The 14,315-nt window shown below is 45.6% G+C and overlaps 1 pseudogene across 1 annotated transcript; it reads left to right on the forward strand.

Moving 5' to 3' along the window:
* The first annotated feature begins 191 nt into the window (after window positions 1-191).
* Window positions 192-5,502, forward strand: LOC115837007 (annotated as a pseudogene). The gene is made up of 2 exons (XR_004032073.1): window positions 192-252; window positions 346-5,502. The product of XR_004032073.1 is annotated as a solute carrier family 2, facilitated glucose transporter member 3 pseudogene (transcript).
* Window positions 5,503-14,315: the final 8,813 nt, after the last annotated feature.

The raw sequence follows: 14,315 nt of genomic DNA on the forward strand, positions 1-14,315 counted from the left end.
CCCACAAAGTTTCAAAATAGCTCATCTATTAGATTCCTGTAACATTTATGTGGGATAAACATGGTTTTGTTGCTGTTGTTCATAATAGAATAAAATACGTAGCTTTGATGGTTCAGGTGTAATACAAAGAAATAACTACGTTTGGGCCTGAGATAAATGTGGTAAAGCAAGAACACAGAGATGCTGTAATGATGAGTGAGTTTTATAGCATTACTGAGGACCTGAAAACTTGCTGCCAAGGACGCTTTGAAGGTTTTGTTGGCCAGAAGAAGCGTCTCTGGAATCCCACTCCTAGCTCTTCCTTGAATATTTGAAAAGAATTAGATAAGGGCCATGGGGACCCAGGTCACCCCACCTCTTCTTTTCAGTTTGGCTACAACATTGGAGTCATCAGTGCTCCTGAGACAATCATATAGGACTTTCTCAATTACACTTCGAAAGAGAGGTTAGAAGACTCTCCCTCTGAGGTGTTGCTCATGTTCCCCTGGCCCTTGTCTGTGGCTATCTTCTCCAGTGGTGGTATGATTGGCTCCTTTCTGTTGCACTCTTCATCAACCACTTTGGCAGTTGCAATTCAATGCTTATCATCAATTTGTTGGCTATCACTGGTTGCCTTACGGGATTCTGCAAAAAAGCTGAGTTAGGTTGAAATGCTGATCCTGGGCCACTAGATTACTGGCTTGTAATGCGGACTCTTCACAAGTTTTGTGCCCATGTACATTGGAGAGATCTCGCCTACTCCCCTTTGGGGTACCTTTAGTGCTCTCAACCAGCTGGGCATCATTGTTGGTATTCTAGAGATCCAGATCTTTGGTCTGGAGTTCATCTTGGGGTCTGAAGAGCTATGCCCAGTGATACTGGGCTTTACCGTCCTTCCAGCTGTCCTATAAAGTGTAGCCCTTCCATTTTGCCCTGAAAGTCATAAGTTTTTGTTCATTAACAGACAGGAAGAGTACTAATGAGATCCTTCAACAATTGTAGGGGACTCAGGATGTGTCCCAGGACATCTAGGAGATAAGAGTGCTAGGATGATACAAGAAAAGCAAGTCACTGCACTGGCGCTCTTTAGAGTACCCAGCTACCAACAACCCACTGTCATTTCCATCATGCTCCAGCTCTCTCAGTAGCTCTCTGGAATCAATGTTGTCTTCTGTTACTCAATGAGAATCTTCAAGGATGCAGGTGTTGAGAAGCCAATCTATAGATTAGTGCAGGAGTGGTTAATATTATCTTCTTGACTGTAAGTCTCTCTGGTTGAAAGGGCAGGAAGACTTTACATATGATAGGTCTTGAGGCATGGCGTTTTGTTCTGTCCTCATGATTGTTTCTTTGTTATTAAAGGATGAGTATGGTGGGATGTGCTTTGTCTATAGTGTGGATATCTTGGTCTTTGTGGCCTTCTCTGAAGTTGGACCAGGCCCCATTCCCTGGAATACTGTGGCCACACTCTTCAGTTTGCAATAGCAGTGGCTGGTTGCTCCAACTGGACCTCCAACTTTCTGGTTGGATTGCTCTTCCTGAACAATTATCTAGTTTAAGTGTGTTGTTGCTTTAGGGTCATGGCATGCTTATGTATTTCTGTTACCATCTGACCATGGTACTATGCCAAGTTCTCTTAGGGGACCTGAATCTTTCCAGTAGACCACATTTGAGATAGTATGAGTCAACTGGGCACAGTTCCAACAATCCAAAATACATACGTACTTCACTGAAGCAGATCTCATGATTCCATTAACTGCATTTCTAAAATTGGACTTTGAGCAGCCAATTTCTAAGGATTAAAAAGAAACTTTAATGCATTGTAGACCTCTGTACACAGAAAAATCTTTGTAACTTTTGGGCTTAATTTTCATTCTTAAAAAATCTGGTAACTTTTTCAAATGCAAGGAGCACTGTCAGTTTGCTGTGAGGCTAGGCAAAGAACCAAGATATAGAATTTCCCATCACCACCACCCTGACCCCGCGAGAAGATTGCCTTTTAATTAGAGACTTGTAGAACTAGTGCCTTTTAAGTTCTACACTCATCTTTTCCAAAGACTATTAGTAAACTTGCCATGTAGTTTGACATGGCAGTTCCTTGCTCAGCTACTCTAAATAAATTTGGAAATTAGGTGGTCTCTTAGTTTGGGTAAAGTCAGTACTACTGCCAGTAATATACATGGTAACTGAAAGCTCTTAAAGTGGTTTAGATTATTTGCCAAATATTAGACTCTATAAAAATTTCTGAGGTTTTTTTTTCTTTTACCTTTGAGTGTACATGTGATTGCTATAATGTAAATACCAGTCCCTTAAAGACTGTTTCTATAAGCAGAATGATGCAGCACAAAGTGAAAAGGTTTTCCTCTTATTCCAGCAGTATTCTTGCCTTCAAAGAGTAGTCCATTACATCTTGCCTTGATTTTTAAGGTTGTTTTCTTGGATGGAAAGCTTAACTGGATGGTAATTTCCATATGTTCTTTATAACCACTCTGTATATTATAAGCAAAATTTTGTCATATTTTATTACATCTTTGTCTGTTGAGCACTTTATGCATTGTAGTCTATTGCATTTGAGAATGTAGTTTAGAAATTCTTTCACTGTTTAAAGCCATGTGACAACTGATAGAGGATAATGAAAACGAGTGTACATTATTTTGAATTTAACTGTTTTATGGTGGGTGTAAACAAAACATTAGAAATGTATTATCTTTTTGTGATAATACTGTCTGACCTCACTTAAAATGATCTGCCATGAGGTATCCATGATCAAGTTTATGTTTGTTTCTATCATCAGATAATCTCAGAAAATAGTGTGTTTTATCTATATTACTGCTTCTTTTCAACATTTAAGAAAATAATTGTCTTCTGGTTTCTACTGAGCCTAGTAATAATCACTAAAGACCTAAAAAAGTGAGTAATTCTTTCCTTCTGTTAAGAGTATTTGGATAGCCCATTCACAACAATGGTGGTGTGAAAATGAATCATCCCAGCTTTTCTGACATACCTAAATTTTGAATAATTAATTTCCACTTCCAAAAAGTTCAAATGTTTTCTTAAAGCAGTCACTACTATTTGCATTAGTCCTGTATATTCAGTGAATGTGAGGTCATGTTTGGTATTGTATTAGAAGTAGTGTTGGTCACTGGTCTTGCCTCTTTGAACATTATTTTCGTTTGTAAAATGAGGGAGTTGGTTTGTTATGATGGGAAGTGAGTCAGTTTTCAGGGTCCTGAGAAAGTTGCTTCATTCATGGCTGTGTTTGGGATAACTAAAGTAATTTTTTTTTTTCAGGTATTTGATGTCATGTTTTGGAGTTAATATTTACTGCTTATATAATTTTAAGTTATTACATAATTTTTATTGGTATATTTTGTAGGTACTAGGTATTGGATTCTCACCAAACCAGTAGAATGGTATTCTCTCTTAATATGTCATTGCCTGTAATGGCCAGGTAGATATACCTTAAAGTAATATGAAAGGTTTTATATGTATATTAAAATGTTTGTACTTTTAAATCTGTAAAGGTTATCTGGAATTTTTACTGTGTTAACTTCAGAATTATATGGGCATTATGACTTTTTCATTGTACAAAAAAAATTATTCATAAATGTTGGAATACAGATGTTCCTTGACTTATGATAGGGTTATGTTCCAGTAGACCCATTGTAAATTGAAAATACCGTGAGTTGAAAATACATTTAATATGCCTAACCTACTGAACATCCTAGCTTAGCCTAGCCTATCTTAAATGTGTTCAGAACACTTAACGTTGGCCTTTCCCTGGGCAAAATCATCTAATACAAAACCTATTTTATAATGAAGTGTTTGTTTAATATCTCAAATAAGAGTATTGTACCACATATCGTTAGCCCAGGATAATATCAGAATACGAAATTTGAAGTACAGTTTTTAACTGAATGTGTATTGCTTTTGCCCCATTTTAAAGTTGAAAAACCGTAAGTCAAACCGTTGTTAAGTCGGACTGTTTGTGTTACATATATTTGGGATTTTTTAGTGGCCCTTTTTAGAAAGCTGTTTCTTATTTCTGATCATTGTGAGTGGGGATAGATGTGGGAAGAACCATGTCTCTACTAAAAATACAAAAAATAGCCAGGCTTGTTGGCACACACCTATAGTCCCAGCTACTCGGGAGACGGAGGCAGGAGAATCGCTTGAACCGGCGGGGGCAGAGGGCAGATCATGCCACTGTATTCCAGCCTGGGCAATAGAGTAATACTCTGTCTCAAAAATGAATGAATGAATGAATGAATGTACTATGAGCTGATACTGGGATTTCGGGTACCACAGTTTGTGCTGAATGGTATGTTTGGGGTAAATCAGATTTTCTTCTTACAGAATTTCGGTGTTTTTGCTGCAACTGCTACCAATTTTGCGTTTAAAAGAACAAAAGAGGAATGTATTTTTCAAAGGAGTGAATGAGGTTAAAATCAAGATTTTGAATGGTATAAATATGCAACTAATTCAATTGTAGGATATTATTAAATTTTTTATTTCTAAACATGTTTCTTTCATACATTGCAGTGCTTACAGTTCCAATAGCTTTCCAAGAAAACATTTCCATGTTTGCATTATTTGTAAAGTATACATAAATAATGTAAAGTAATTTGGGATTATCTCAACTTTACATTGTTTGTCTGAATTTCATCGATGTCGTACCTGGCTCAGTCAATAGTTGTCACAGGTATTAAGCCATCTTGGAATTTGCCACTTTTTTCTGGGGAACCTGTTTTAGTTTAGTTTACAGCATTTAGAAATAGAAGGTAACTTTATAGAAGTAACACCAGTATCCTAGTCTGCTTGCCCCGAATATAATTAATAGTATTAGGATGTAAGTGATATTAAGATGGTTTTTATTATTTTTTATACACTTGTGTGCTTTTACTTTTTGTTTAAACTACAGCTAAAAACTGATTTTTTAACTAAAATCGAATGGCGTTTATCTTAATGACCAGTTATTGACCAAATCATACTCAGAAGATGTTATTATGTCCCAATCTAAGGAATCCTTTAATTTGGGGATTAATTTTACTTACACATGCCATTTCAGTTTAAGTTGCCTCGTTCTATTCATCATTCTTGTCGAGTCTAAGCTTTATCATGTCTGAATTCTTTTAACACTGAATCTGTGATGTAAAAATGTATGATGTGCCATAAATTTTATTCATAATAAACTAAGTTATAGCCTATTGTAATCTGTAAAACATTTCTTGTAAATTACCTAATTTATTTTTTCATTTATGTACAGTATCTTATGTAAATTTGAAAAATGTTTGCCATGGTGCATTCTGTAAACATTCCCATATTCCTTTACTTAATGCTTATTTGCATGAAGGTAACTTGGGTTTTGCTTGTTTGTATTGGCTAACCATTAAGCCAACTTCAGTTTCTCTGCCTTTTTTTCTGTAGTTTAACTGTTTCTAATTTTGTTCATACTCTAAATAGATGTTAGAATCATACTTTTTATTTTCTACTTTCTAAATAAATTATCTAAGTTGTTTACTATGTGTACCTTTTTATTATTTACCTTACATATTCCTACATTTTCATTTTGATTAAGTGCAAGGTTGTGGTTAGTTCCGTGAGAGCAAGAACTTTGTAAAGTCTTGTTCACCTCTAGATCCCCAGTACCTGGCACAGAGAAGGCATTGATGAAATTTAGGACTTGCATTTATTAAGATGTGAAAACTTGCCCCCTTGAGACCATGTTATCCTGCATCAGAAATGATTGTTGTTGGCCTTTTTGGTTTTTGGGTTTTTGTTTTTTTTTTTTTTATAGTCTCTTTGTAGACTGAGCTGGTATGTAGTGGTGCAGTCATAGCTCACTGCAGCCTCAGCCTCCCAACTAGCTGAGACTACAGGCATGCACAAGCATGCCTGGCTATGGTTTTGTTTGTTGGTTAGGTGTTTGTTTCGTTTTGGTTGTGTGTGTGTGTGTGTGTGTGTGTGTGTGTGTGTGTGTGTGTAAATGGGGTTTCACCATGTTGCCCAGGCTGTTCTCAAAACTCCTGGGCTCAAGTGATCCACCCACCTTGGCATCCCAAAGTGCTGGGATTACAGGATTTATGGAGTGAGATGTTTTGATACAGGCATGCATGTGAAATAAGCACATCATGGAGAATGGGGTATCCATCGCCTGTTAAGTTTGTTTAAAAAAACATCTTAATATGTGAGGCAGTAAGTTGAAAACTTGACGGCTGTGTTTTCAAATTGTATGATTGTCATGGCTCCAGGCATAGTTTTCAAATCATATTATTGTCTTTACTTGGAGCGTATAGGAATGGTTGAAAACATGAACATGACTACCATGTGACATGTGAAGTACCTATCCTTTATTTAAAAATTAGCAAGAACTAGGATGAAAAAAATGTAAGATCTGGACTAAAGGAGAACATGATGCAGTATGGAAGAGATTTGAGGTGTAGTTTAGCTATTCAAATGTAGAAAGTACTGCTGTTGCAAGCACTTAGAAATAAGCTCCTGAAGAGCAAACATTCAAGGCTACACACTTAAGTCTTTCATTTAAATAAACTTCCCAAGGAGGGAAAAGTCTGTACTGGAGTCAATACACAGTGCTATATAAATTTTGAAAGCGGCCAGGAGCAGTAGTTCACACCTACAATCCCAGCACTTTGGGAAACCAAGGCAGGTGGATCACTTGAGGCCAGGAATTCAAGACCAGCCTGGCCAATGAGGCAAAACCCCATCTTTACTAAAATTACAAAAGTTAGCTGGGTGTGGTGGCTCACACCTATAGTTCCAGCTACTGGGGAGGCTGAGGCATGAGAATCACTTGAACCCAGGAGGTGGAGGTTGCAGTGAGCCAAGATCGTGCCACTGCTCTCCAACCTGGGGGACAGAGTGAGACTCTGTCTCAAAAAAAAATGAATTTTGAAAGCAGGATGTCTGCTTTCTATGATATAGTCCTTAATGAGTGTATTGTGTATTGAACAAACTTTAATATTTCTGCATCTAAAAATCTATTGATCATTTTCTATGGTAATACTATAAGTTCCTATTTTAAGATATTCCTGTGCATCTGGTTTTGGGGGGTGGAGAGGAGTTTAGGATTTGACTTTTTCCCTAAAGGAAACCTGGAAAACCTGACTAGCTTCCAGAATTTACATCCTTTTCATAGAAAATTGGTACTTTCTGATAGTTTTTAATGTTACCCAGAGGTTAACAATACCCCAAAAGTGCAGTTGACCACATGTTTAGGTAAGTAAGTGCTTATCCCCCGCCAGGGCTTTAAACATAACCTTTACAGTTTCTGGAAACAGTAGCAAAAATTACCAAAACTATGAAGGCATATTCTTTTTGATTTAAGCCCATTTTGCTCATTTTCTTCTAGCAAGTTTGGAGTCCAGCCAACCCAGATTTCTTTGAAAACAAACACAAAACATTAAATGATACCACCAAAAGAATTCAAGCACCTGGCCGGTCACGGTGGCTGACGCCTATAATCCCAACACTCTGGGAGACCCAGGCAGGTGGATCATGAAGTCGGGAGATCAAAACCATCCTGGCTAACACGGTGAAACCCTGTCTCTACTGAAAATACAAAAAAATTAGCCAGGCGTCGTGGCCGGCACCTGTAGTCCCAGCTACTTGGGAGGCTGAGGCAGGAGAATGGCGTGAACCCAGGAGGCGGAGCTTACACTGAGCCTAGATCCATGCGACTGCACTCCAGCCTGGGTGACCGAGTGAGACTCCGTCTAAAAAAAAAAAAAGAATTCAAGCAGCTGAACTTGAAAAAAGTAACTTGGCCCTCCGTATCTGTGAGTTCCACGTCTATGGATTCAGCCAACTGTGAATTGAAAACATTTGAAACAAAAAATAATACCACAATAAAAATAATATATGGAAGCTTGATAAGAATACATGGACACAAAGGGGAACGACAGAAACTGGGGCCTACTTTAGGTTGGAAGCTGGGAGGAGGGATAGGATCAGAAAAATATCTATTGGGTACTAGGCCTAGTACTTGGGTGATGAAATAATCTGTACAATAAACTCCTGTGTCATGAGTAAATCTGTATAACCTGCTCATGTACCCTGGAACCTAAAATAAAAGTTTAAAAAATAATGCAAATAAAAAATACAGTGTAACAGCTATTTGCAGTGTATTCGGTATTAAAAATAAGGATAATTTAAAGTATATGGGAGTTACCTAGCAAGCAGACTCAGAAGGGAAAAAAAAAGCATGTAGGAGGATGTGTAGGTTATATACAAATACTACACCACTTTATATAATGGACTTGAGCATTTACGAATTTTGGCATCTGCAGAAGTTCCTGGAACCAATCTTCCATGGATAGAGAGACAATTGTACGTTATATAGCAGCTTTTTTAGTTGTCTCATTTTGACAGTTTGAATAAAATATTCTGACACCTTGTGTTTTCAGATTTCCTAAAGCACCTTTGCGGGTTTTTGGGACAGATCTGCAAAGTTTATTACTTCAAAAATGATTTCAGTGAATTTGTAATTAATCTTGCTGATTTTGGTTTAGTTTTGGGTTTGGACCTATTTATAATCAATTTTATTGAGGTATGGCTTATACAATAATATTCTAACCGTACATTTAAATAAGTTTGATAAATGTGTACACCCATGTAAACACCACTCCAAGGTATTTGCATCATTCCAGAAAGTTCCCTTGGCCTCCATCTTAGTCCCCTCCCATCCCCATCCGTAAGCAGCCACTGATTCGCTCTAGATAAAATTTGTCTTTTCTAGAGTTTTTATGTAAATGGACCAATACAATAGGTACTCCCAATCTCTCTCTCCCAGCCCTAGACTTCATAGAGCTACTGTCTAATTTCTGTCCCTATAGATTTGCTGTGGTGTGTACTCTTGTGTCTGTCTGCTTCCTCTCAGCATAATGGTTTTGAGGATAATCCATATTGTTATCAGTACTTCATTCCTTTTTACTGCTCATTAATAGTCCATTGGATGAATATACTACAATTTGTTTATCCATTCGTTTGTACATTTACATGCAAGTCTTTGGGTGGACCTATGTTTTTACCTGGGATAAATAGTGAAATTGCTGGATTGTATGGTAACTCTGTAAGAAACTGGAAAACAGTTTCCAAGAGGTTCCATTTTACATTCCCTCCAGCAGTGTCTGAGAGTTCCACTTGCTCTGAATCCATGTCAACAATTGGTATTGTCCGTCTTTTAAATTGTGGCCATTCTTACATGTGTGTCATATGGTCTGTGGTTTTAATTTGTGTCTCCTTGATTACTGATGACATTGAGCATCTTTTCAGATCCTTATTGGCCTTTCATATATATCTTCTTTTATAAAGACAAAATCATTTGCCCGTTTTTCATTGGGTTGTCTTGTTACTTGTAAGAGTTCTGCTCCCTCCCTCCCTCCTTCCTTCCTTCCTTCCTTCCTTCCTTCCCCTCTGTGGCCCAGGCTGCAATCTATTCAGCTCGCTGCTGCCCGCGCCGCGGACTGCCTGGGACTGCCGCCGCACGCCACCGCTGCCTGCTTTTGCTCGTTTGGCTGCAGGCGCGAGGTCGCCATGTTGGCCACGCTGCTCGCCAGCTCCTGGCGCCGAGTGCTCTGCCCGCCTCAGCCTCCCGAGCCCCTGCCCGGCCACCGCCCCGTCTGGGACGTGGGGAGGGCCTCTGCCCGGCCGCCCCGTCCGGGAAGAAGTGAGGAGCGCCTCTGCCCGGCCACCCCATCCGGGAAGAAGTGAGGAGAGCCTCTGCCCGGCCGCCCCGTCCGGGAAGGAGTGAGGAGCGCCTCTGCCCGGCCGCCCCATCCGGGAAGAAGTGAGGAGCGCCTCTGCCCGGCCGCCCCGTCTGGGAAGTGAGGAGCGCCTCTGCCCGGCCGCCCCGTCTGGGAAGTGAGGAGCGCCTCTGCCCGGCCACCCACCGTCTGGGAAGTGAGGAGCGCCTCTGCCCGGCCACCCATTGTCTGGGAAGTGAGGAGCGCCTCTGCCCGGCCGCCCTGTCTGGGAAGTGAGGAGCGCCTCTGCCCGGCCACCCATTGTCTGGGAAGTGAGGAGCGCCTCTGCCTGGCCACCCACCGTCTGGGAAGTGAGGAGCGCCTCTGCCCGGCCGCCCCGTCTGGGAAGTGAGGAGCGCCTCTGCCCGGCCGCCCCATCTGGGAAGTGAGGAGCGCCTCTGCCCGGCCACCGACCGTCTGGGAAGTGAGGAGCGCCTCTGCCCGGCCACCCATTGTCTGGGAAGTGAGGAGCGCCTCTGCCCGGCCGCCCTGTCTGGGAAGTGAGGAGCACCTCTGCCCGGCCACCCATTGTCTGGGAAGTGAGGAGCGCCTCTGCCTGGCCACCCACCGTCTGGGAAGTGAGGAGCGCCTCTGCCCGGCCGCCCCGTCTGGGAAGTGAGGAGCGCCTCTGCCCGGCCACCCACCGTCTGGGAAGTGAGGAGCGCCTCTGCCCGGCCGCCCGTCTGGGAAGTGAGGAGCGCCTCTGCCCGGCCACCCACCGTCTGGGAAGTGAGGAGCGCCTCTGCTCGGCCACCCACCGTCTGGGAAGTGAGGAGCGCCTCTGCCCGGCCACCCCGTCTGGGAAGTGAGGAGCGCCTCTGCCCGGCCGCCCCATCTGTGAAATGAGGAGCGCCTCTGCCCGGCCACCTATCGTCTGGGAGGTGAGGAGCGCCTCTGCCCGGCCGCCCCGTCCGGGAAGAAGTGAGGAGCGCCTCTGCCCGGCCGCCCCGTCCGGGAAGAAGTGAGCGCCTCTGCCCGGCCGCCCCGTCTGGGAAGTGAGGAGCGCCTCTGCCCGGCCACCCACCGTCTGGGAAGTGAGGAGCGCCTCTGCCCGGCCGCCCCATCCGGGAAGAAGTGAGGAGCGCCTCTGCCCGGCCACCCACCGTCTGGGAAGTGAGGAGCACCTCTGCCCGGCCGCCCGACAGGGAAGTGAGGAGCGCCTCTGCCCGGCCACCCACCGTCTGGGAAGTGAGGAGCGCCTCTGCCCGGCCACCCACCATCTGGGAAGTGAGGAACGCCTCTGCCCGGCCACCCATCGTCTGGGAAGTGAGGAGCGCCTCTGCCTGGCCGCCCCGTCTGGGAAGAAGTGAGGAGCGCCTCTGCCCGGCCGCCCCGTCTGGGAAGTGAGGAGCGCCTCTGCCCGGCCACCCATTTTCTGGGAAGTGAGGAGCGCCTCTGCCCGGCCGCCCTGTCTGGGAAGTGAGGAGCGCCTCTGCCCGGCCACCCATTGTCTGGGAAGTGAGGAGCGCCTCTGCCGGCCACCCACCGTCTGGGAAGTGAGGAGCGCCTCTGCCCAGCCGCCCCGTCTGGGAAGTGAGGAGCGCCTCTGCCCGGCCGCCCCATCTGGGAAGTGAGGAGCGCCTCTGCCCGGCCACCCACCGTCTGGGAAGTGAGGAGCGCCTCTGCCCGGCCACCCATTGTCTGGGAAGTGAGGAGCGCCTCTGCCCGGCCGCCCTGTCTGGGAAGTGAGGAGCGCCTCTGCCCGGCCACCCATTGTCTGGGAAGTGAGGAGCGCCTCTGCCTGGCCACCCACCGTCTGGGAAGTGAGGAGCGCCTCTGCCCGGCCGCCCCGTCTGGGAAGTGAGGAGCGCCTCTGCCCGGCCACCCACCGTCTGGGAAGTGAGGAGCGCCTCTGCCCGGCCGCCCCGACAGGGAAGTGAGGAGCGCCTCTGCCCAGCCACCCACCGTCTGGGAAGTGAGGAGCGCCTCTGCTCGGCCACCCACCGTCTGGGAAGTGAGGAGCGCCTCTGCCCGGCCACCCCGTCTGGGAAGAAGTGAGCGCCTCTGCCCGGCCGCCCCGTCTGGGAAGTGAGGAGCGCCTCTGCCCGGCCACCCACCGTCTGGGAAGTGAGGAGCGCCTCTGCCCGGCCACCCACCGTCTGGGAGGTGAGGAGCACCTCTGCCCGGCCGCCCCGACAGGGAAGTGAGGAGCGCCTCTGCCCGGCCACCCACCGTCTGGGAAGTGAGGAGCGCCTCTGCTCGGCCACCCACCGTCTGGGAAGTGAGGAGCGCCTCTGCCCGGCCACCCCGTCTGGGAGGTGGGGAGCGCCTCTGCCCGGCCGCCCCATCTGTGAAATGAGGAGCGCCTCTGCCCGGCCACCTATCGTCTGGGAGGTGAGGAGCGCCTCTGCCCGGCCGCCCCGTCCGGGAAGAAGTGAGGAGCGCCTCTGCCCGGCCGCCCCGTCCGGGAAGAAGTGAGCGCCTCTGCCCGGCCGCCCCGTCTGGGAAGTGAGGACCGCCTCTGCCCGGCCGCCCCGTCCGGGAAGAAGTGAGGAGCGCCTCTGCCCGGCCGCCCCGTCCGGGGGAAGTGAGGAGCGCCTCTGCCCGGCCGCCCCGTCCGGGAAAGTGAGGAGCGCCTCGCCCGGCCGCCCCGTCTGGGAAGTGAGGAGCGCCTCGGCCCGGCCGCCCCGTCTGGGAAGTGAGGAGCGCCTCGGCCCGCCCCGTCTGGGAAGTGAGGAGCGCCTCTGCCCGGCCGCCCCGTCTGGGAAGTGAGGAGCGCCTCTGCCCGGCCACCCATCGTCTGGGAAGTGAGGAGCGCCTCTGCCCGGCCACCCATTGTCTGGGAAGTGAGGGGCGCCTCTGCCCGGCCACCTATCGTCTGGGAAGAAGTGAGGAGCGTCTCTGCCTGGCCGCCCCGTCTGGGAAGTGAGGAGCGCCTCTGCCCGGCCGCCCCGTGTCTGGGAAGAAGTGAGGAGCGCCTCTGCCCGGCCGCTCCGTCTGGGAGGTCTACAATGGAGGCCAGAAGCAATGTGGGGGCTGGACGTGGTGGCTCCCGCCTGTGGTCCCGGCACTCTGGGGGGCGAGGCGGGTTGATCACTTCGGGCTAGGAGTTCGAGACCAGTCTGGCCAACTTGGCGCAACATGAAAAATACAACAGACAAACCAACCAACCAACCAACTCAGTGACAACAAAACAGGTCTACCCTGGAGTCATACTCTAATTTTTTCTGTTTTCCTCCCTTTCTGATCCTTTATCCCACTTTCTTTTTCTTCCTCTTCCTTCTCCCTCTTCTTTGTCAAATAGAGGATTGAGTTATTATCACTGATCCACATAAAGTCCCTCTCTACCTTATTTTAACTCCCACCCCCCATTTCTGTTCCCCGACTTCCCATGTGTAACCTTCCTAATATGTTTGATACGCATCTTTTTGTTTGTATGTATTTTTAGAAAATGTTTATTGTTTTTGTGTGCAAAAAAAAATTAATAAAAAAAAAATTGCATATGAAAAAAAAAAAGAGTTCTTCATATATTCTAGTTAGAAGTCCTTTGTTGGATATATATTTGAATAGTTTCTCCAAATTTATGGCTTATCTGTTTATTAATACTATTTTGAGGAACAGAGCTTCATCTTGTTGAAGTCCAGCTTCTTATGCTTATACTTTTTGTGTCCTAAGAAATCTTCACCTTATCAAGATCATGGATATTTTCTCCTGTTTTATTCTAGGCAATTTGTAGTTTTAATTTTTATCTCAGCCTATAATCAATCTTCTTGTATGGTATGAGGTAAGGGTTCAGGGTTTTGTTTTGTTTTGCATATGGATTTACAGTTGTTTCAGTATCATTTGTTGAAAGTATCCCTTCTTTTTGGTTGTGTGGGTCCAGGAGCTGGAGGAAGACAGGGAGGAAACTTGTGGGTGTGGTGGATATATTCATTACACTGTGATACTTTCACATGGGTGGGTATATATAGCAGAACTCATCAAATAGTCTTTTTTTTTTTTTTTTTTTCTCTGTGGCCCAGGCTGGAGTGCAGTGGCGCTATCTGAGCTCACTGCAATCTCCGCCTCCCAGGTTCAAGCAATTCTTGTGCCTCAGCCTCCCAAGTAGCTGGGATTACAGGTGCCTGCCACCACACCTGGCTAATTTTTGTATTTTTAGTAGATACGGGATTTTACCATGTTGGTCAGGCTGTCTCGAACTCCCGACCTAAGGTGATCCGCCCACCTTAGCCTCCTGAAGTGTTGGGATTATAGGCATGAGCCACGGCACCCAGCCCAATTGTCTTTTAAATATGTGTGGTGTATGGCACATTGATTATACCTCAATAAAGCTCTTCTAAAAAGATACAAAATAAACATTTATGCTTGTGTCAACAAATTCAATTCTCTTCTGACCCTGATTATGAAATTTATGATTTGACCCATTCTGGGCAAGCAAGTAAAACTAAATTATTGATATTCTGTTTTTTCTTGGGTTCATTTCCTATAAGCTGTTTTATGTATTTATGTATTTATTTATTTACTTAGAGACAAAGTCTCTCTCTGTCGCCCAGGATGGAGTGCTGTGGTGCAATCTCAGCTCACTGCTACCTCTGCCTCCCTGGTTCAAGCAATTCTCCTGCCTCAGCCTCCCGA

This window comes from Nomascus leucogenys, chromosome 2 (genome assembly GCF_006542625.1).
Source record: "Nomascus leucogenys isolate Asia chromosome 2, Asia_NLE_v1, whole genome shotgun sequence".
NCBI classification, from domain to species: Eukaryota; Metazoa; Chordata; class Mammalia; order Primates; family Hylobatidae; genus Nomascus; species Nomascus leucogenys.